General features: G+C 42.4%; 1 long non-coding RNA gene across 1 annotated transcript; it reads left to right on the forward strand.

Annotated features, from left to right (window-relative positions):
• The first annotated feature begins 547 nt into the window (after positions 1–547).
• Positions 548–20,714, forward strand: LOC145859340 (uncharacterized). The gene is made up of 3 exons (XR_014379543.1): positions 548–629; positions 20,099–20,270; positions 20,351–20,714. It is a non-coding gene; the product is annotated as an uncharacterized LOC145859340 (long non-coding RNA).
• The last annotated feature ends 3,044 nt before the right edge of the window (positions 20,715–23,758 follow it).

Here is a 23,758-nt window from a genome sequence, read left to right on the forward strand (position 1 = left end):
TTTATGACAGCAACTATGTGAGCTAATTACAGTATTATAGACACTGTGTCCTGGGATTTCCTATGATCCTCTATGCAGAAGAACCCATTATCGTATAACGACTCTGATGTTCTTTGTGAGCGTCATAGAGATTACATCTGCGTGTTTGTGAGAGTCTCAGCTTTTCATAGATTGTAGCGCAAACCATTCGGTCTCTACAGACACTTTTGACAAAATCCCCTTCGGGATCCACCCATGTCTCACAAACACCGCTCTAGTTCAGCCGCCATTAATCACACAGACTAATGGTTGGTATCTATGGAGGGAGAAGAAATTGAATAATCTGTAAACACACACAGTTTAAACGGGTTTTGAAGCACTAAATAACGCCAGTGTGATTGTGGGACTCAAGTAATAACCATGCCATTAATTCTCATTAAAGTAGATACTTCAGGTTCCCACCAACACAGCCATTGGTATAGAGCCGTGGATAGAGTCAGGCAGAGCATTGTACTGTCTGGATCTTGTGATACACCAACCTGTGACATCATTCTTCTACATCCACAGTGTTTCATTGTCTAATGAACTGGGCAGTCTATTTAACTGGCAGGAAAATGAATGGCGGCGGACAGCGGTACTCTAATCCAATGGTAACTTTTATGCTTTTCTCTGACCTTAACCTCACTAAAGATATACCTAACCTTAAGGTTAACTTAACTAAACCCAACCTTGCTGAAGTGTTATATTGTATGAATGATCCGGTTATGTCATAAGGATGTATGCCTTTTGTACTCTGATACCCTATGGTCTTTATTTGCCATTGGATGATATTGTGTATCAGGGATTAATGTTTAGAATATTTTATCTTTACTGAAAGGATAAGGGATTTGCTTGAATAGAGCCCCTTAGCTTGCCTGAAAAGTATGGTTTATTACAGTCTCCATGAACACGGAAACGTTTCCTTTAAATATCAACAGCTCTATAACATGGATATTCCGCGGTCCGGACTGAATCTAGGCCATAGGCTACTGAAATGATCAGATGTTGTAACTGACATATTGTGTTTGTCACCAATGTTTAACCTTGACATTTTAGTCACTTCTGTGTATTTAACCCTTGTGTGGTGTACATGTTTTGTTATTGCCCCAATGTTCTTGGGTCTAATGGACCCACAACATTATTGGGTATTTAAAACAATACAGCTGTAAGAATTTACGTAAAAATACTTAATACTTAGATGTTGACTTAAATCAATTGCAAGCAATATAGACAGCATAGATGGTTAATATTTGGCCCAGCGTCGTCCGGGTTTGGCCAGGGTAGGCCGTCATTGTAAATAAGAATTTGTTCTTAACTGACTTGCCTAGTTAAATAAAGGTTAAATACATTTTTTTTGTATACATTTGCCATTTACCTCTGCTAGATCACATTCATCAATAAAAGCTATTGGAAACAAAAATCAATTATAATCAAGACATGGGTGGAAGAAATCATGTTTATCTTGAACAAAAATAAGTGAAACTGTTGATGTTTATTGCTTTGAAGTGAACAAATTAGAAGGACAAATTTTACATACAGTATTTTATGGAAATTATAAATGAGCCCCATTGAACACAAATTAAGGCAGGTCTAGACACCACATGAGGGACAGAGTTTTACTGTGTGAGTGTTGCAAATGAATTTATTGCACTACAGGAGGGACTGAGCACGCACCCCTGAGGAGCTCCAGTGTTGAGGATATGCATGGCAGATGTGTTGCTAGCTACCCTCACCACCTGGGGCGGCCCATTAGGAAGTCCAGGATCCATTTGCAGAGGGATGTGTTTAGTCCCAGGAACCTTAGCTTAGTGATGAGCTTTGAGGGTAATATGATGTTGAATGCTGAGCTGTAGTCAATGAATAGCATTCTCACGTAAGTGTTCCTTTTGTCCAGGTGGGAAAGGGCAGTGTGGAGTGCAATAGAGATTGCATCATCTGTGGATCTGTTTGGGCGGTATGCAAATTGGAGTGGGTCTAGGGTTTCTGGGATAATGGTGTTGATGTGAGCCATTACCAACCTTTCGAAGCACTCCATGGCTACAGACGTGAGTGCTATGGGTTTGTAGTCATTTAGGCAGGTTGCCTTTGTGTTCCTGGGCACAGGGACTATGGTGGTCTGCTTGAAACATGTTTTTATTACAGACTCAATCAGGGACATGTTGAAAATGTCAGTGAAGACACCTGCCAGTTGGTTAGCACATGTCCGGAGCACATGTCCTGGTAATCCGTCTGGCCCTGCAGCCTTGTGTATGTAGACCTCTTTAAAGGTCTTACTCAAGTCGGCTACAGAGAGCGTGATCACACAGTCGCCTGGAACAGCTGATGCTCTCATCCATGCCTCAGTGTTGCTTGCCTCGAAGTGAGCATAGAAGTAATTTAGCTCATCTGGTAGGCTCGCGTCACTGGGCAACTCGCAGCTTTGCTTCCCTTTGTAGTCTGTAATAGTTTGCAAGCCCTGCCACATTAGACGAGCATCGGAGCCGGTGTAGTATGATTCAATCTTAGCCCTGAATTGATGCTTTGCCTGTTTGATAGTTCGTCGCAGGGCATAGCAGGATATCTTGTAAGCTTCCGGGCTAGTGTCCCGCACCTTGAAAGCGGCAGCTCTACCCTTTAGCTCAGTGCGAATGTTGCCTGTAATCCATGGCTTCTGGTTGGGGTATGTACGTACAGTCACTGTGGGGACGACGTCCTTGATGCACTTATTGATAAAGCCAGTGACTGATGTGGTGTACTCCTCAATGCCATCGGAAGAATCCTGGAACATGTTCCAGTCTGTGATAGCAAAACAGTCCTGTAGTTTAGTATCTGCTTCATCTGATCACTTTTTTATAGACTGAGTCACTGGTGCTTCCTGCTTTAATTTTTGCTTGTAAGCAGGAGGATAGAGTTGTGGTCGGATTTACCAAATGGAGGGCAAGGGAGAGCTTTGTACCCGTCTATGTTGGTGGAGTACAGGTGATCTAGAATTTTCTTCCCTCTCGTTGCACATTTAACATGTTGATGGAAATTTGGTAGAACTGATTTAAGTTTCCCTGCATTAAAGTCTCCGCCCACTAGGAGTGCCGTCTCTGGGTGAGTGGTTTCTTGTTTGCTTATTTCCTTATACAGCTGACGGAGTTTGGTCTTAGTGCCACCATCTGTCTGTGGTGGTAAATAAACAGCCATGAAAATTATAGCTGAAAACTCTCTAGACAAGTGGTGTGGCCTGCAATTTATCACAATATACTCTACTTCAGGCGAGCAAAATCTAGAGACTTCCTTAGATTTCATGCACCAGCTGTTGTTTACAGATATGCACAGACCGCCCCCCCCCCCCCCCCCCCCCCCCCCCCCTCGTCTTACCGGAGTGTTTTTCTATCTTGCCGGTGCAGCGTGAATCCCGCTAGCTGAATATCCATGTTGTCATTCAGCCACGATTCCGTGAAACATAGGATATTACAGTTTTTGATGTCCCGTTGGTAGTATATTAGTGATTGTACCTCGTCTAGTTTATTGTCCAATGATTGCACGTTGGCGAGTAGTATTGATGGTAACGGCAGCTTTCCCACTCGCCTTTTCCGGGTCTTGACCAGGCATCCGGCTCTTTGTCCTCTGTACCTGCGTCGTTTCCTTTTGCAAATAACGTGGATGTCGGCCCTGCCGGGTGTTTGGAGAATTTCTTGTGTGTCTTGTTTGTTGAAGAAAAAGTCTTTGTCTAATCTGAGGTGAGTGATCACTGTCCTGATATCCAGAAACTCTTTTTTGCGGTAAGATACCGTGGCAGAAACATTATGTACAAAATAAGTTACAAATAACGCCAAAAAAAAACCGTAAAACTGCTGCCATTTCTTCCAGATGACAAACGCATTGTAGCTGTAGCCAGTCAGCAGCTTGTCTAAATTGTCCACTTCTCCTTTGTGGCATTGTAATCCATTAAGATTTCTGTATTTTGATGTTCCTGGCAACAGATTCTCCCATCTCTATGAAGCGTACTCATGAGTACAACATTTATGCCTTTCTTTGGCACGTAGGACACTAGGCACTTGTCAGCCGTGAACACAAACTTAGAGGAATTGATAGGCCTGTTCCATGTATTGATCCGCTGAGGTGGGAGCTCTGGATTGTTTTTTTTGTACTGTTCCTACCATCGTCAGCTTCCTCTTGAGGAGCTCCTGTCCCAGCTTGTGTGAAGTAAAAAAGTTATTGCATGTGATGTTGTGGCCACGGAGTCCCTGTGTCATGTCCAGGATAACCAGCATTCCTTGGTTCTTCTCAGGGGCTCCTCCATCTGGCTTCCACGTATACACTTGCAAGTTCCACGCATGTGATGAAGCAGCATCACAGGCAGCCCGGATCTTGATTCCGTATTTAGACGGTATGTACTGCCTGAAAGGGCAGCGGCCGTTAAGGCATAAGCTGCTCATCAACAGTAACGTTGTGCCCAGGGTTGTAAAACAGGGGAAGGCGGTCCAGCCGCTTGTCCCACACTGACCTGATTGCAGCTAGCTTGTCTCTCTGCGAGCTTGTCTCTCTTCATTGTATAATTTTTAATTTAGTAAACATTGAAAATGGATCCTACAGACCCAACCTCCACACTTGGGTTAAATTCAGATGAGAAATTGTATATGTAATGTTTTGCCAAAGATAATTGCTGTTATTCTGTTTGTATGATCTCAATTGATAATGGATAAAGAATAATTTCAAAACATTTGTTCTTGAGAACTCTATGCTTGTTAGCTTTTTGTGTTGTTAGCTTTTTGTGTTGTTTCCCCAAGTTCACAAATTCTAAGACGATACCAGTAAGTAGCCTTGCACGAGTCTTGGCTCATAGGAGCAGGAGCATATTTCTATAGAGTGATACATCTTTACGTACAAATACACCCCCTGGACAGGATGCTAGTCTATCGCAGGGCATTACCAGTCTTAACAGTGCCAATGTCAATACCGTGTGAATGCATGGTCTACTTTAAATAACGCTTCCCAAACTCTGTCCTCGGGACTGCAAAGGGTTCACATTTTGGTTTTTGCCCTAACACTACAAAGCTGATTTAAATGACCAAAGCTTGATGATTAGTAGAATCAGCTGTGTAGTGCTAGGGCAAAAACCAAAACGTGTAACCCTTGGGGTCCTGAGAACTGAGTTTGGGAAACCTTGATTAACACAACCATATCAACCAGAGGCAGCAGATCAGTAAATGTGGAATGCCACTCTGGGGCTGCGTTTAGACAGGCGGCCCAATTGTTATATTTTTTGGTCTTTGAATTGGGCTGCCTGTCTAAACGTTTACATTCTTTTAAAGGCAATGTTTCCGACGTTCACGGAGATCGCATTCACGGTAAATGCTGCAGAAACACAGACGACTCTTGATAGCCACTTGGTCATACAAGGACGGTTGAGCTACACCTGAATAACAGCAGGTGGTGCAGCAGCAGACACACCCTGTGCTCTGGTCTACGCCCATTACCTCACTGTGATTTGTTTTGCTTACCCTGCCTGTCTTGTCTCATGGGGTGTCAGGTAGCCAAGTGGTTAGAGCACTGGGCCGGTAACCAAAAAGTTGCTAGATTGAATCCCCGAGCTGACAAGGTAAAAATCTGTCATTCTGCCCCTGAACAAGGAAGTTAACCCACTGTTCCTAGGTCGTCATTGTAAACAAGATATTCTTCTTAACGGACTTGCATAGTTAAATAAAGATTAAATAAAAAAATGTTGTGTCTGGGCATAGGGCGCAAACTGTTCTGTGGGCACAATACCAGTTTATGTCTTTCATCCAGTATTTACTGTATCTTACTGATTTATGGCTCTGGGATTAGGAAGTAACAACAAACTATGGTGTGTACAGATTTGTTGGCCCGTTTGAATATTGTAATGTTTTAATATACACCATATAAACTCTTAGATAAAAGGGTTCCAAAAGGGTTCATCGGCAGTCCTCATAGGATAACCCTTTTTAGGTCCAGGTAGAACCGTTTTTGGTTGCTGGTAGAACGGGTTACGTGTAGAACCCTCTGTGAAAAGGGTCCTATAAGGAACTCGAAAGGGTTCTACCTAGTACCAAAAAGGTTCGTGAAAGGGCTACCCACTCCCATACATATGGGGACAGCAGAAGAACACTTTTAGGTTCCAGATAGCACCTTTTTTTCTAAGAGGGATGTATAGGGAATGGAGTTGGGTAATGTTTGACCTTTTAACTTGAGATATATTCTTTGCTTACAACTAATTTTAAGGATGACTACACCCACCAAAGAACACAATATCTACTCTGTCACATGGTACAGAACCACAGTGTGAAACAATCCCAGATCATTGACACTACTGAGACTTGGCACTTAGCCAGGTCGGCATATAAGTGGTTTACAAGGAAGGTGTGGTTATGACCATGGCATTAATCATCATTAACGTAGATACTTCAGGTTCTCACCAACACATCCATGGGTATAGAGCCATGGATACTGTATATCAGGAAGAGGCAGAGCATTGTACTGTCTGGATCTTGTGAAGCACCACCCTGTCACATCATTATTCTACCTCCACGGTGTTTCATTATCTAATTATGGAAGTGTATATTTAACTGGCAGAAAAGGAATGGTGTCAGAACCAATGCCAAACCAATGTTAAAGGCCCAGTGCAGTGAAAAACGTGACTTTCCTGTGTTTTATATATATATTTACACACTATGAGGTAGGAATAATAGTGTGACATTTTGAAAAAGATGTAAGAGCTGACATTTCAGTGTAAGAGCTTTTTGAATAGAACGCCTGAGATTTCAGCCTGTATTGGTGGGATGGAGTTTTGGCCTTCCATGGTGACATCACCATGCAGTAAATTAGTTAATAGACCAATAAGAAAGATAGTTCCAAACCTCTCTGCCAATAACAGCTTTTCCTTCCCCACTCAGACCACTCCCATACAGTCTTAGCAAAATGAATTCCTGCTTGAGAAATGTCCCTTTACTAAGAAGCTATTTTTGTTGCTTTTTTACTATTTTAATTGAAAATGTGTACACTGAGGTACTTAATTGTTACCCAGAAATAATTTGATATAGAGATAAGAACGGCTGAATTGGACCTGTAACTTGCATGCCTTTACCTAACCCTAACCCTTAACTTAACCCAGCATTTTCCAAACTAGGGGTTTCGACCGCATTTGGGATCGCCTGATTTAAAAATGAGAGAAACTCTATCCATCTCGGTGACACTTCTTTTAAAGGGGCCCTTATTACAGTGTAATTACATGTGTAATTGCACTGTAACACGTATAGTAGTTAACTGTAATGGCTCATAGTTACAATGTACTAACAACATGTACCTGGTAGTAATTGTGGTCTGTAATTAGAGACGTGTAACAACAAATGCTTGTTACCATTCTTGTTACTAATGGGTTCCACTAAATTCAACTGTTTCGCTTCTTCTCAGCTGCATCTGATTCATTAACAACTGTGACAAAGGTTGGGATACCTTATGGATGCGCTGGGTGTCTGAGAGATTATAGCCTATGCTCAATAGGCTCTAATTACTTAACCATGAATGTGCACAGTTCAAAATATATCTCCAGTCAACATTGTTGCTAGCACTTGGCCCCAAAATAAAGCGTACCATCTGGGTTAACTTGGTTGAGTTAACGCTAACAAATTTAATACGAGTGTAATCCCAGATGAGGAATAAAACATTATTTAAAATCAAATCAAATGTATTTATAAAGCCCTTCTTACATCAGCTGATATCTCAAAGTGCTGTACAGAAACCCAGCCTAAAACCCCAAACAGCAAGCAATGCAGGTGTAGAAGCACTGTGGCTAGGAAAAACTCCCTAGAAAGGCCAGAACCTAGGAAGAAACCTAGAGAGAAACCAGGCTATGAGGGGTGGCCAGTCCTCTTCTGGCTGTGCCGGGTGGAGATTATAACAGAACATGGCCAAGATGTTCAAATGTTCATAGATGACCAGCAGGGTCAAATAATATTTCAAAGCATATGTAATGTTTGCCTAAGTACAATATAATTACTAGTTGTTACACATGATTTACCTAGCTAAAATGAATTGTATCTTGAGGAGTACTTACTTGTAATGAATGTGTACTTATACAGTACATTAACCATCCTGACAAGCTGGCCCTCAATTTACCCCCCCAAAACAAAATAATTGTTAAATCATTTAACCGTGTATTTGACAATTAAATTCAATGAAATATTTTTTGACAAATTAATAAACAGTTATGGTTAAAATTGTGAGATAGGCATTTGTGCTTACCAAATTGTAAGCTTGGTTGAATAATAGTTTATAAATGCACTTAAAATGGTCTTAAAACAAACTTATCATTGTACTGTTGAAGAGCATTCTCACTTTTGGATGTGATGCATTGGTGCAATTATTTATTTCTCCCAGGAACTAAGGCATGTCAAAGGATTAAGTCAATGGCTGTTTTTCAAAATGCATACGTACTACCGTGCTCTGAGCATGCAAATTGGACTACGTGAGGGTTGGAGTGTATGTCCAAATCAAAGTATGCGAAACGGGGCACGGAGGGCACTTCTCGTAATGCATACTCTGTTTGTATGTATTCTGAAGCATGCATCACTGCAAGCTTTAATGGAAAGTATGGAATGAAATATGAAGCAACCACGCAAAAATTATGCTAACTTTCTTGAAAACAATGGTGGAAGTGTGAGAAAATACACTCGGACTTCGGAATGAAATGTTGACTATTCACATTTTATACAGTATGTTGCCTGACTAAAATATGTTGTTATCTTGCTATGTTAGTAAATACATGCTGTGTTAATTTTGGCATGGTTACCTGCCTTCTGTACTGTGCGTAGATTGCAAGCCCATAGTATGTCAATAGAGCTAACTGGCTAGCTACTACTGTTAGTTAGCCATATAGCCACAAAGAATTGTTAGCTAGCTACCCAAGAATAATTGACATCTACCTTGGATAACATTGGTTTTAGGTCATTTTTGCCTCCTATACTATCTGGTTAGCTACGTTATTGCTATTCACATATAGCTAGCTGATAGTTCTGAAGTAAAATGTTTACTTTGTGTATATCTTGTTTCGTCTCTATTGCCATTGTCCTGGCTAGAAGAAGGAAGGTTAAGTGAATGGGAAAATCCATAGTAAGTCAATAGGGCTAACTGGCTAGCTAGCTAGCCAGAAAGATTTGTTACGTTACAAAAAGTCCTCATCAATCTACACACAATACCTCATAATAAACAAGGTTTTTATAAATCTTTGCAAATGTATTACAATTTTTTTACTGAAATATCACATTTACATAAGTATTCAGACCCTTTACTCAGTACTTTGTTGAAACACCTTTGGCAGTGATAACAGCCTTGAGTCTTCTTGGGTATGACACTACATGCTTGGCACACCTGTATTTGTGGAGTTTCTCCCATTCTTCTGTGCAGATCATCTCAAGCTCTGTCAGGCTGGATGGGGAGCATCGCTGCATAGCCATTGTCAGGTCTCTCCAGAGTTATTAGATCGGTTCAAGTCCGGGCTCTTGGCTGGGCCACTCAAGGACATTCAAAGACATGTTCCGAAGCCACTAAGGCATTGTCTTGGCTGTGTGCATAGAGTCGTTGTCCTGTTGGAAGGTGAACCTTCGCTCCAGTCGGAGGTCCTGAGCGCTCTGGAGCAGGCTTTCATCAAGGGTCTATCTGTACTTTTCTCAGTTGATTTTCCCCTCGATCCCAACTAGTCTCCCAGTCCCTGCCTCTGAAAAATATCCCTACAGCATGATGCTGCCACCATGCTTCATCGTAGGGATGGGTTTCCTCCAGACGTGATGCTTGGCATTCAGGCCAAAGAGTTCAATCTTGGTTTCATCAGACCAGAGAGTCTTGTTTCTCATGGTCTGAGAGTCCTTTAGGTGCCTTTTGACAAACTCCAAGCGGGCTGTCATGTGCCTTTTACTGAGGAGCGACTTCCAACTGGCCACTATACCACAAAGGCCTGATTGATGGAGTGATGCAGAGATGTTTGTCCTTCTGGAAGGAACTCTGGAGCTCTGGAACTCTGGAGCTCTGTCAGAGTGATCATCAGGTTCTTGGTCACCTCCATGACCAAGGCCCTTCTTCCCCGATTGCTCAGATTGGCCTGGCGGCCAGCTCTAGGAAGAGTGTTGCTGGTTCCAAACTTCTTCCATTTAAGAATGATGGAGGCCACTGTGTTATTGGAGACCTTCAATGCTGTAGAATGTTTTGGTACCCTTCCCCAGATCTGTGCCTCGACACAATCCTCTCTCAGAGCTCTATGGACAATTCCGTCGACCTCTTGGCTTGGTCTTTGCTCTGACATGCACTGTCAGCTGTGGGACCTTATATAGACGGGTGTGTGCCTTTCCTAATCACGTCCAATCAATTGAATTCACCACAGGTGGACTCCAATGAATTTGTAGAAACGTCTCAAGGATGATCAATGGAAACAAGATGTACCTGAGCTCAATTCCGAGTCTCATAGTAAAGGGTCTGAAAAGTTATGTAAATAGGGTATTTCTGTTTTTTAAAAACCTGTCTTCGCTTTGTCGTTATTGGGTATTGTGTGTTTATTTATTTAATCCATTTTAGAATAAGTAATGTAACAAAATGTGGAAAAAGGGAAGGGGTCTGAATACTTTCCCGCACTGTGTGTATATATATATATATATATATATATATATATATATATATATATATATATATATATATATATATATATATATATATATATATATATATATATATATATATATATATATATATATATATATGAGAATGCATTAGGCTGTTTGAGAAGGTTTGAATCCTAAGCAACCTGCATACACATTGTTTGAAGTACAATAGACCAACATATATAGGTACTGTGGTAGATCAAATCTGTGGGCTGGAAAACCTCGGTAGGGCATGGGAGTAGTAGGCATTGTGGTCTTCATGTGAATTTCCTTTATTGTTCAGCTACAGACCAATGCTTACTTCTCACTTAAAACTTTTTTTTGTATTGTGAGGTAAATGGTTTTTATTTGGCATTGTGTGATATGTGTATCAGGGCTGCATGTTTATAATGTTGAGATCACATTTTATTTACTGAAAGGATCAAGGATTTAAAAGTTGTAAGGGTGGTCATAACAATGTTTAGCATTTTGTTTCCTCCATTGCAACACCCTCTAACTTTCTTAGTCATTTATGCTGTTGCTCATCACACATTTTTTTGTTTATTATGATACATTTCCCCCTGACATAACAATCCACATAAGTTACTAACAAATATTATTTTATAAAATAAAATAAAAATGTCACACAAGTCTTCCTTGTCTGTAGAGTACCAGGATGTCCATCGGGCAAGCCTCTCATTTTCCCCATTCTGATCTGCAACACTATTTCCTCATACTCTGTTTGCTCCTGCTCTACTTGGTACTGAGAAGATAGACAATGCTAGCACTGTTATGTCAACCAGGCCACCAGCCAACAAGACAAGTATATATCCAAGTTAATCCATACTGAACCCACGTTGAAATGTGCGTGTACACCCTGGTCCATCTACTCTTGCTAGCCCCAATTCTGACTTGTGCTCTGATATCTGCTTTACTGATTTCTGCTCTCGTAAAAGCCTAGGTTTACTGTACGTTAACACTAGAAGCTTATTACCTAAAATGGATCAATTGAAAGTGTGGGTTCACAGCTCCAATCCAGATGTGTTGGTCATTACTGAGATGTGTTTTGAATATTGATGTTAACCTTTTTGGTTATAACCTTTTTTGGCAAGACAGATCTTCCGAATGTGGGGGGAGTGGGAAACTTTACCAAGGATCACCTTCAGTGCTCGGTTGTCTACACCAAGTCTGTCCCCAAACAATTTGATTCGCTAGTTTTAAGTATTAAACTTTCAAATAGCTCTTTGTTGACTTTTTCTGGGTGCTATCATCCTCCATCAGCACCAGCCTGTACCCTACCTGTCTTAAGCTCTCTCCTGGCCCCTTACACTAAGTCTGAATTTGTCCTGCTAGGTGAAGGCCGTCATTGTAAATAAGAATGTGTTCTTAACCGACTTGCCTAGTTAAATAAAGGTTAAAAAAAATGTTTTATTACACTAGAGAGGTTAGCACCACAAGGTATGAGTGGTAAACACAATAGGTAAACGCAATGCAATAGTAATAGGTAAACCCAATAGGTAAACAAAAAATTCAGAAAGCAAAAAAATCTTACCACCAGAAATGTTTGGCTTTGTTGTGATGTAACAATTTGTGTGGCATTCTCAGATTTATACTGTACACACATGAGCATTTACTGTATCCAGTGTATCCAAAGCATGCTCTAGCCTTTTGGGAGATTTGGTCAGGAGGCCCCCCCACCTCGCGAGCAAATGTTTTAGTGCCCCCTTTTGGCAGTGGATACATTTTTTAGCAGGGTTGAAATACACTACATGACCAAAGGTATGTGGACACCTGCTAGTCAAACATCTCATTCTGAAATCATGGGCATTAATATGGAGTTGGTCCCCCCTTTGCTGCTATAACAGCCTTTAATTTTCTGGGAAGGCTTTCCACTAGATGTTGGAACAATGCTGCGTGGACTTCTTTCCATTCAGCCACAAGAGCATTAGTTAGGTGGGCTCTGCTGTTGGGAGATTAGGCCTGGCTCTCAGTCAGCGTTCCAATTCATCCCAAAGATGTCAGATGGGGTTGAGGTCAGGGCCCTGTAGGGCTGTCGCTGACTAAAAAAATCTTGGTTGACCGAAAGTCGTCTGTTCTTTCGACCAATCGATTTGTTGACATTTTTCTACATGTATTTTTCCATATATAATATATGACACAACCTATGTGTTTTAATAAAATCAACTATATGCATTGAGCTTGTCTGATGCTTTAAGCTTACTGTTTGAATAAAAAGGACAAATGCCTCAAGAGAGCGCCAGAGATCTAGATAACCAGAATTTTAAAAACTTAACTTGACCCAACTACTCTCCTCCCGCTCCTGCTGGTTTTCGCAGATTCTGCAGGAGCTCACCGGAGCTGAGTACCACAACTCAAATGTTCTACTGCTTGAGCTCCTGTTCCTCTTATAGAATATTACCTGAAAACTTTTGTGGAGCTCCTGCACCTAAATATAAACAGTACCAGCACCCAAAATGAGTACCGGAAACTATTTCAATCCAAGTCAGGCACTGATAAGAAGTAATCTGGCAGGCTATTTTATGACGTTTCCGCTGGATAAGAGCATGACATTTTTCCCTTTCATGCTGAGTGGTTATCAAAATGGAGAGAATTTTCAAATTTTTATTTAACCTTTATTTAACTAGGCAAGTCAGTTAAGAACAAATTCTTATTTACAATGATGGCCTACCTCGGCCAAACCCTCCCCTAACCCAGACAACCCTGGGCCAAATGTGCTCGGCCCTAAGGGACTCCTGGTCACGGCTGGTTGTGATACAGCCCAGGATCGAACCAAGGTCTGAGCCACACGGGTAGGTCTGAGCCACACAGGTAGGGTCCCGTGTGGCTCAGTTGGTAGAGCATGGTGTTTGCAACGCCAGGGTTGTGGGTTTGATTCCCATGGGGGACCAGTAAGGAGAAAACATTTATGAAATGTATGCATTCACTACTGTAAGTCGCTCTGGATAAGAACATCTGCTAAATGACTAAAATGTAAATGTAAAAAATGTCTCTAGTGACACCTCTGGCACTGAGATGCAGTGCCTTAGACCGCTGCACCACTCAGGAGCCCATACAATTCTCAATGGATGTAAAAACAGACTTTGCTTGCTTGCTGTTTGAGGTGAAGAAAACATTACTTTGAGAAGCTCCACAGGTCATTAGTGGTGGTGCATTAACCCAATCAGAAATACTATCAAATCCCAAAATGAACACATTTATATGCCTACTTTTGCACGTAGAACACGTAGCCAAAAGGCCTAGTTCTATGTGTGCACATCCTTAGTCAATATTGACAATAGCGCTCGACACAAAAGACAATGACTAAAGTGACAAAACTCGTAAAAGGAATGAAATTAACCAAAACTTGTTTCTCACAAGTGTAGCATAGGTTGTGCACTCTGCAAAGAATGTGTCCATTCTGACAATGATAATGGGAAGACTGGAATAATAATGAATGTATTAACCACAAATTACCATTACCAAAGTAACAAACATTGTAGATTAGAAATGATAGGAATTAACGGTAAATGTCCTACTTTTGCTATATGTCATGGGGAATTGATATACACTAACAATCAAATGAAAAACAATTCACACAATGAAGTTATGAAACAATGCATGTGCATAAATTGGCTGGAGATAGCGCATTCTTGAGAGAGAAGTGCATTGTGCATCTGAGCGCATGGTGAATCCGACGTCTGCATTGGCCATGCAACATTTATGGTGACGGCCTCAGCAGAAGTCAAGGCATTCATACTTCTTGCGCTTTGTGGAGCAGTGCAGAGCTGTTGTCAAGGAAGTGAGTTTGTATTTTGTACAGGATGTACCGCCCCCATCTACCGTCAACTAATCATGTCAATGAGGAGCATTGTTACAAATTTGGGATGATCATGGCGATGTGGTACAGAGCTCGATATGTCCTCTGCTTGCCTTTGGAGGTTCCGCAATTGCGTCACACCCTCCATATGGAGCCTCCGACCACATTTTTGGATCAAGCATAGATTGGCTTTTAGTCTAGGCCTCCGCAATGGATTTGTTCACTGAGATGGGATCAAATGTATACTGCTCAAAAAAATAAAGGGAACACTTAAACAACACATCCTAGATCTGAATGAAAGAAATAATGTTATTAAATACTTTTTTCTTTACATAGTTGAATGTGCTGACAACAAAATCACACAAAAACAATCAATGGAAATCCAATTTATCAACCCATGGAGGTCTGGATTTGGAGTCACACTCAAAATTAAAGTGGAAAACCACACTACAGGCTGATCCAACTTTGATGTAATGTCCTTAAAACAAGTCAAAATGAGGCTCAGTAGTGTGTGTGGCCTCCACGTGTCTGTATGACCTCCCTACAACGCCTGGGCATGCTCCTGATGAGTTGGCGGATGGTCTCCTGAGGGATCTCCTCCCAGACCTGAACTAAAGCATCTGCCAACTCCTGGACAGTCTGTGGTGCAACGTGGCGTTGGTGGATGGAGCGAGACATGATGTCCCAGATGTGCTCAATTGGATTCAGGTCTGGGGAACGGGCGGGCCAGTCCATAGCATCAATGCCTTCCTCTTGCAGGAACTGCTGACACACCCCAGCCACATGAGGTCTAGCATTGTCTTGCATTAGGAGGAACCCAGGGACAACCGCACCAGCATATGGTCTCACAAAGGGTCTGAGGATCTCATCTCAGTACCTAATGGCAGTCAGGCTACCTCTGGCGAGCACATGGAGGGCTGTGCGGCCCCCCAAAGAAATGCCACCCCACACCATGACTGACCCACCGCCAAACCGGTCATGCTGGAGGATGTTGCAGGCAGCAGAACGTTCTCCACGGCGTCTCCAGACTCTGTCACGTCTGTCACGTGCTCAGTGTGAACCTGCTTTCATCTGTGAAGACCACAGGGCGCCAGTGGCAAATTTGCCAATCTTGGTGTTCTCTGGCAAATGCCAAACATCCTGCACGGTGTTGGGCTGTAAGCACAACCCCCACCTGTGGACGTCGGGCCCTCATACCACCCTCATGGAGTCTGTTTCTGACCGCTTGAGCAGACACATGCACATTTGTGGCCTGCTGGAGGTCATTTTGCAGGGCACTGGCAGTGCTCCTCCTGCTCCTCCTTGCACAAAGGCGGAGGTAGCGGTCCTGCTGCTGGGTTGTTGCCCTCTTACGACCTCCTCCACGTCTCCTGATGTACTGTCCTGTCTCCTGGTAGCGCCTCCATGCTCTGGACACTACGCTGACAGACACAGCAAACCTTCTTGCCACAGCTCGCATTGATGTGCCATCCTGGATGAGCTGCACTACCTGAGCCACTTGTGTGGGTTGTAGACTCCGTCTCATGCTACCATTAGAGTGAAAGCACCGCCAGCATTCAAAAGTGACCAAAACATCAGCCAGGAAGCATAGGAACTGAGAAGTGGTCTGTGGTCCCCACCAGCAGAACCACTCCTTTATTGGGGGTGTCTTGCTAATTGCCTATAATTTCTACCTGTTGTCTATTCCATTTGCACAACAGCATGTGAAATGTATTGTCAATCAGTGTTGCTTCCTAAGTGGACAGTTTGATTTCACAGAAGTGTGATTGACTTGGAGTTACATTGTGTTGTTTAAGTGTTCCCTTTATTTTTTTGAGCATTGTATATATATTCAGTTGAAGTCGGAAATTTACATACACCTTAGCCAAATACATTTAAACTCAGCTTTTCACAATTCCTGACATTTAATCCAAGTAACAATTCCCTGTTTTAGGTCAGTTCGGATCACCACTTTATTTTAAGAATGTGAAATGTCAGAATAATAGTAGAGAGTATGATTTATTTCAGCTTTTATTTCTTTCATCACATTCCCAGTGAATCAGAAGTTTAAATACACTCAATTAGTATTTGGTTGCATTGTCTTTAAATTGTTTAACTTGGGCCAAACGTTTCGGGTAGCCTTCCACAAGCTTCCCACAATAAGTTGGGTGAATTTTGGCCCATTCCTCCTGACAGAGCTGGTGTAACTGAATCAGGTTTGTAGGCCTCCTTGCTCGCACACAATCTTTTTCAGTTCTGCTCACAAATGTTCTGTAGGATTGAAGTCAAGGCTTTGTGATGACCACTCCAATACCTTGACTTTGTTGTCCTTAAGCCATTTTGCCACAACTTTGGAAGTATGCTTGGGGTCATTGTCCATTTGGACGACCCATTTGCGACCAAGCTTTAACTTCCTGACTGATGTCTTGAGATGTTGCTTCAATATATCCACATAATTTTCCTCCCTCATGATGCCATCTATTTTGTGAAGTGCACCAGTCCCTGCTGCAGCAAAGCACCCTCACAACATGATATTGCCTCCACCGTGCTTCACGGTTGGTATGGTGTTCTTTGGCTTGCAAGCTTCCCCCTTTTCCCTCCAAACCTGACAATGGTCATTATGGCCAAACAGTTCTATTTTTGTTTCAACTGACCAGAGGACATTTCTCCAAAAAGTACAATCTTTGTACCCATGTGCAGTTGCAAACCGTAGTCCGGCTTTTTTATGGCGGTTTTGGAGTAGTGGCTTCTTCCTTGCTGAGAGGCCTTTCAGGTTATGTCGATATCGGACTCGTTTTACTGTGGATATAGATACTTTTGTACCTGTTTCCTCCAGCATCTTCACCAGGTCCTTTGCTGTTGTTCTGGGATTGATTTGCACTTTTTGAGCCAAAGTACGTTCATCTCTAGGAGACAGAACGTATCTCCTTCCTGAGGGATATGACGGCTGAGTGGTCCCATGGTGTTAATACTTGCATACTAGTGTTTGTACAGATGGACGTGGTACCTTCAGGCGTTTGGAAATTGCTCCCAAGGATGAACCAGCCTTATGGAGGTCTACAATTTGTTTTCTGAAGCAAGGAGGCACTCAGTTTGAAGGTTGGCCTTGAAATACATCCACAGGTACACCTCCAATAGACTCAAATGACGTCAATTAGCCAATCAGAAACTTCTAAAGCCATGACATCATTTTCTGGAATTTTCCAAGCTGTTTAAAGACACAGTCAACTTAGTGTATGTAAACTTCTGACCCACTGGAATTGTGATACAGTGAATTATTAGTGAAATAATTTGTCTAAACAATTGTTGTAAAAATTAGTTGTGTCATGCACAAAGTGGACGTCCTAACAGGACTTTATTGTTCATTCCGGGTCCTGGAGACCCACGGCTGTGTCCTCACCTCCTGCTTGGCCTTGTCCTCTGAGTGTTGGATGAATGAGGCGCCATAGTGCTGGTAGTTCACATTTCCACTGGACAGGTACTGCACTGCTTCCGCCATGGTAATATCAGCAAGCTGGCCATCATCATTCATCCTGTTGGGAAACCCCATATAGGCACACTACATGACCAAAAGTATGTGGACAGCTGTTTGTCGAACATCTCATTCTAAAATCATAGGCATTAATATGAAGTTGGTTCCCCCTTGCTGCTATAACAGCCTCCACTCTTCTGGGAAGGCTTTCCACTAGATGTTAGAACATTGCTGCGGGGACTTGCTTCCATTCCAACAGACGAATGTGGGTTTAGCGGATGCTATTAGAACGCTTCCTGCATTAGTGAGGATTGGGCACTGATGTTGGGCAATTAGGCCTGGCTCGCAGTCAGCCTTCTAATTCAACCCAAAGGTGTTAGATGGGATTTAGGTCAGGGCTCTGTGCAGGCCAGTCAAGTTCTTCCACACCGATCTCGACAAACCATTTCTGTATGGCCCTCGCTTTGTGCACTGAGGCATTGTCATGCTGAAACGGGAACGGGCTTTCCCCAAACAGTTGCCACAAAGTTGGAAGCACAGACTCGTCTACAATGTCAATGTAATGTATGCTGTAGCGTTAAGATTTCCCTTCACTGGAACTAATGGACCTTTCCCGAACAATGAAAAACAGCCCCAGACCATTTTTCCTCCTCCAGCAAACTTTACAGTTGGCACTATGCATTGGAGCAGGTAGCGTTCTCCTGCCATTCGCCAAACCCAGATTTTTCCGTCGGACTGCCAGATGGTGAAGCGGGATTCTTCACTCTAGAGAACGTGTTTCCACTGCTTCAGAGTCTATTGGCGGCGAGCTTTACAGCCCTCCAGTCGATGCTGGTGATCTTAGGCTTATGTGTGGCTTCACGGCAATGGAAACCGATTTCATGAAGCTCCCGACAAACAGTTATTGTGCTGATGTTGCTTCCGGAAGCAGTTTGGAACTCTGTAGTGAGTTTTGCAACCAAGGGAGTTTTACACGAGTGTCGTCTACCATTTCGCGGCTGAGCAGTTGTTGCTCCTAGATGTTTCCAATTTCACAATAACAATTCTACACATTTGCCATTACTTATGCCATGTTTGTGATAGCTGTGTGAGAGTGACTAACAAAATCAATGGGGGGCCCCATGGAGGTCACGCCCCAGAGCACATGCCCTGCATGCACGGTCAGTTATTTGGTGATGATTAGCCCCCTAGCGGCATGTGTAGCATGGTGCAGATCATGCCCTCTACCCTATCAGTGGGTGTTTGAATGTGATGACCTGCTGAGAGAAGCTAGTGAAGGCTGTAGAGAGAAGGTAGTGAACGCTGTAGAGAGAAGCTAGTGAAGGCTGCAGAGAGAAGCTAGTGAAGGCTGCAGAGAGAAGCTAGTGAAAGCTGCAGAGAGAAGCTAGTGAAGGCTGCAGAGAGAAGCTAGTGAAGGCTGTTGAAAGAAATGTGCCATGGGACAGGGATTAGGCAAATTCCTAGTGTTTGACTCTGCCTGTGTGAATAACTACGTAGTTATTTTATGTAACTAATCCGGTGAGTGATCCTGTTGCTAAATGCTGACTACCAGCCAGCCCATTATGCCACATGTAATATGCTACAATGTGGGATTTCAGCATTCGGTTTACCTCCCCCGGTTCACCTCCCCAGATATTTGCTACACACTGATATTTTAGGCAATATTGATAGTAGTGGTTTACACCCATATTGAAGTGAGACTGAGTCCGGAATGTTTGTGCAGGTCTGAAACCAGTGAGAAATAATTTGATGTATAACACCGTTCATTTACGATTCCAAAAGTGTATGGCCCACAGACTTATAATAACTGTTTCATGTCGTTCTTAGTACATACACTACTGACATGCTCAGGCTAGTCAATATCCAGGCAAGAGCCTGGGAGCTAAACCGTCAGATAAGAGCTAAAGATAGAATGTATTAGATACACTACATGAGGTATCTGACGGTAGGGCTGACATGCTTACAATACCATTGTTGGGTCTTCTGTATTTTATTGTAAGGTGTATTACTAGTGGTGACCTCACAGGCAGATTTGAGGCCTTTCAGCTATTGCGGTTCCATTGTACCCACTGTGTGTGTGTGTTTCTGTGTGTGCATACACTGGTGTGAGTGTTGTGTGCATGTTGGGGTGCATGCATTTGTTGTTTTGGTTGTTCAGCTATAGGTTGGTCTCTTCTGATACAATTTTCTTTACCCCAGGCCTTGGTTGTCTGGATTGTGGTGGGCCGGTTGTGCCACAGCGCCAGCCCCTCTCAGCCCCTCTCAGGGTCACCCAGCAGCTTTCAGCAGATTCATTTCAAACAACTGGGAATGGGCAGAGAGTGGAGAGGATGGAAAGACAAGAGGGGGCAGAAACTTGATGAGGCTCAAGGTGAGCTTTTACATTGGAACTGTTGCCAGAGAATTGAATGTTAATTTCTCTACCTTAAGCCATCTCCAATGTCGTTTTAGAGGATATAGAAGTACGTCCAACTGACCTCACAACAACAGACCACATGTAACCACTCCAGCCCAGGACCGCCACATCCGGCTTTTTCACCTGCGGGATCAACTGAGACCAGCCACCCGGACAGCTGAGGAAACTGAGAAGTATTTCTGTCTGTAATAAACACATTATGTGGGGAAAAACTCATTTTGATTGTCTGGGCCTGCTCCCTAGTGGGTGGCCCTGTCTCCCAAGTGGGTGGGCCTATCCCCACCCATGGCTGCACACGCCCAGTCATGTGAAATCCATAGATTATGGCCTGATTCAATTATTTATATTGATTGATTTCCTTATATGAACTGTAACTCAGTAAAATTGTTGAAATTGTTGCATGTTGCGTTTATATTTTTGTTCAGTATAGGTCACACAGTATCTTTGTACTTAGAGGCCCCTCTTTCAAAGTCACTGAGATCTAGCCATGGTAGCCAAAATAATGTTCTGTGGTATCCTTGGGATGTCCTTACACCATTGAAGTTGAAATTTAAAATGGTTAAGGTTAGGGTTAGGTAAGGGTTAAGGTTATGGTAAGGATTTTGGGTAGGGATGTCCCAAGAATCTCGGATAGCACTAACCCCAAAATAATGGGCCACTGGGCATTTATATAAATGACCCTAAGAATGATCTGATGTTAATTGCTTAGTGAACCACACCTGTGTGGAAGCACCTGCTTTCAATATGCTTTATATATCTAATTTAATCAAGTGTTTCCTTTATTTTGGGAGTTACCTTAAATCTAGGTTATGTCTTTGTACTCACATTTTCTGATGATCACTGACTCGATTCCTCAGCACAGTGACTTATATAATGAGTTTTGACAGTGAATACATACATCTATCATATTTATAACATACAGTGCATTTGGAAAGTATTCAGACCCCTTGACTTTTTCCACAATTGTTACGTAACAGCCTTATTCTAAAATAGATTAAATAAATACAAATCCTCATCAATCTACACCCAAAACCCCATAATGACAAATCAAAAACAGGTTTCTAGAAATCTTTGCAAATGTATTAAAAATATAAAATGCAAATACTTTATTTTCATAAGTTTTCAATCCTTTTGCTATGAGACTCAAAATTGAGCTCAGGTGCATCCTGTTTCCATTGATCATCCTTGAGATGTTTCTACAACTTTACTGGAGTCCACCTGTGGTAAATTAAATTGATTGGACATGATTTGGAAAGGCACACACCTGTCTATATAAGGTCCCATGGTTGACAGTCTATGTCAGATCAAAAACCAAGCCATGATGTCAAGGGAGTGTCTGTAGAGCTCTGAGACAGGATTGTGTCGAGGCACAGATCTGGGGGAAGGGTACCAAAACAGTTGTGCAGCATTGACAGTCCCCAAGAACACAGTGGCCTCCATCAGTTTGACTCTTTCTAGAGCTGGCCGCACGGCCAAACTGAGCAATCAGGGGAGAAGGGCCTTGGTCAGGGAAGTGACCAAGAACCCAATGTTTACTCTGACAGAGCTCAGGATTTCCCCTGTGGAGATGGGAGAACCTTCCAGAGGGACAACCATCTCTGCAGCACTCCATCAATCAGGCCTTTATGGTACGACGGCCAGACGGAAGCCACTCCTAAGTAAAAGGCACATGACAGCCCACTTGGAGTTTGCCAAAAGGAACCTAAATACTCTCAGACCATGAGAAACAAGATTCTCTGGTCTGATGAAACCAAGATTGAACTCTTTAGTCTGAATGCCAAGCGTCACGTCTGGAGGAAACCTGGCACCCTCCCTACGGTGAAGCATGGTGGTGGCAGCATCATGCTGTGGGGATTTTTTTTCAGCGGCAGGGACTGGGACTAGTCAGGATCGAGGAAAAGATTAACGAAGCAAAGTATAGAGAGATCCTTGATGAAAACCTGCTCTAGAGCACTCAGGACCTCACACATTCCAACAAGACAACAACCCTAAGCACATAGTCAAGACAACGCAGGAGTGGCTGGGACAAGTCTTTGAATGTGCTTGAGTGGCCCAGCCAGAGCCTGGACTTGAACCTGATCGAACATCTCTGGAGAGACCTGAAAATAGCTGTGCATTAACACTCCCCATCCAACCTGAGAGCTTGAGAGGATCTGCAGAGAAGAATGGGAGAAACTCCCCAAATACAGGTGTGCCATGCTTGTAGCGTCATACCCAAGAAGACTCAAGGTTGTAATCGCTGCCAAAAGGTGCTTCAACAAAGTACTGAGGAAAGGGTCTGAATATTTATGTGAATGTGATATTTCTTTTTTTATACATTTGCAAAAACTTCTGAAAAGCTGTTTCTGCTTTGTCATGTGCTGTGTTTAGATAGATAGATAGATAGATTTTAGAATAGGGATGTAACAGAATGTGGAAAAAGCAAGGAGTCTGAGTACTTTCCAAACGCACTGCATGTCTTTATATTTCTCTTGGATCACAGCCAACAGACTTTTCTTTGTCTCCCTGTCAAGTCCATTCAAGTGAGATATACAGTAGTTCCAGTAATGAAGAGGGTGTGGTTTTGTGGTAATGTATATGCGTGTTAATTTTATGAGAAAGCAGTATATACATCTATGTACTCATGTCATTTTATAGTACATGTGTAAGCAATGCTGTTGTAAAAAAAAAGACCTAGATCCCCACTTTCTCTTTCATGTGAATCGTATAAACATACTGTTTACTTAGTTTGACACTATGGCCTAAAGTCTAGAAATAAAAGTAAGTGTCAACCTTACATCATATTTCTGCTGTGAGTGTTGGTACTGCAGATCAATTTTCTCTGCCTCAAGTTGATATATCCACTTCCACAGTTCAGTAGCCTTCTCTCTGAGGGAGAGAGTGGAAATCATAGAACAAAGGGGAAATTAGGAACACCCTATAATTCTGCTCAGTGGTTAACTGAACATCTGTGGCATAATAATAATAATAATAAAGTAGTGGGAGGCTTACATTTGTCCTATTTCACACATATACAAGTGTGTATAATTAATAATGAGAGAGTAGTCGTTCATCTGGTTAGAGTAATATTTTAACATGAATTATTGGATAATGTCCCTCATACTATTATCAGAACTATATGCCTGTGTAAAGTTCTTCAGAACCCAGTTACATAGAGAGGCTGAATTCTAACTGAACCCAGTTACATTAGTTTGTCCTCTTTGAGATTGTCACGTCCTGACCAGTAAAAGGGGTTGTTTGTTATTATAGTTTGGTCAGGGCGTGGCAGGGGGTGTTTCTTTAGTGTGTTTCAGGGTTTTTGGTTGATGTTCTATGTTTTCTAGTTCTATGTGGGTTTTCTAGTTTTTCTATGTTTATGTTAGTTTTGTCATTGACCTCCAATCAGAGGCAGCTGTTTGTTGTTATCTCTGATTGGAGGCCATATTTAGTTGTGTGTGTTTTCA

The sequence above is a fragment of the Salmo salar genome, chromosome 12 (genome assembly GCF_965601325.2).
Source record: "Salmo salar chromosome 12, fSalSal1, whole genome shotgun sequence".
Taxonomy (NCBI): domain Eukaryota; kingdom Metazoa; phylum Chordata; class Actinopteri; order Salmoniformes; family Salmonidae; genus Salmo; species Salmo salar.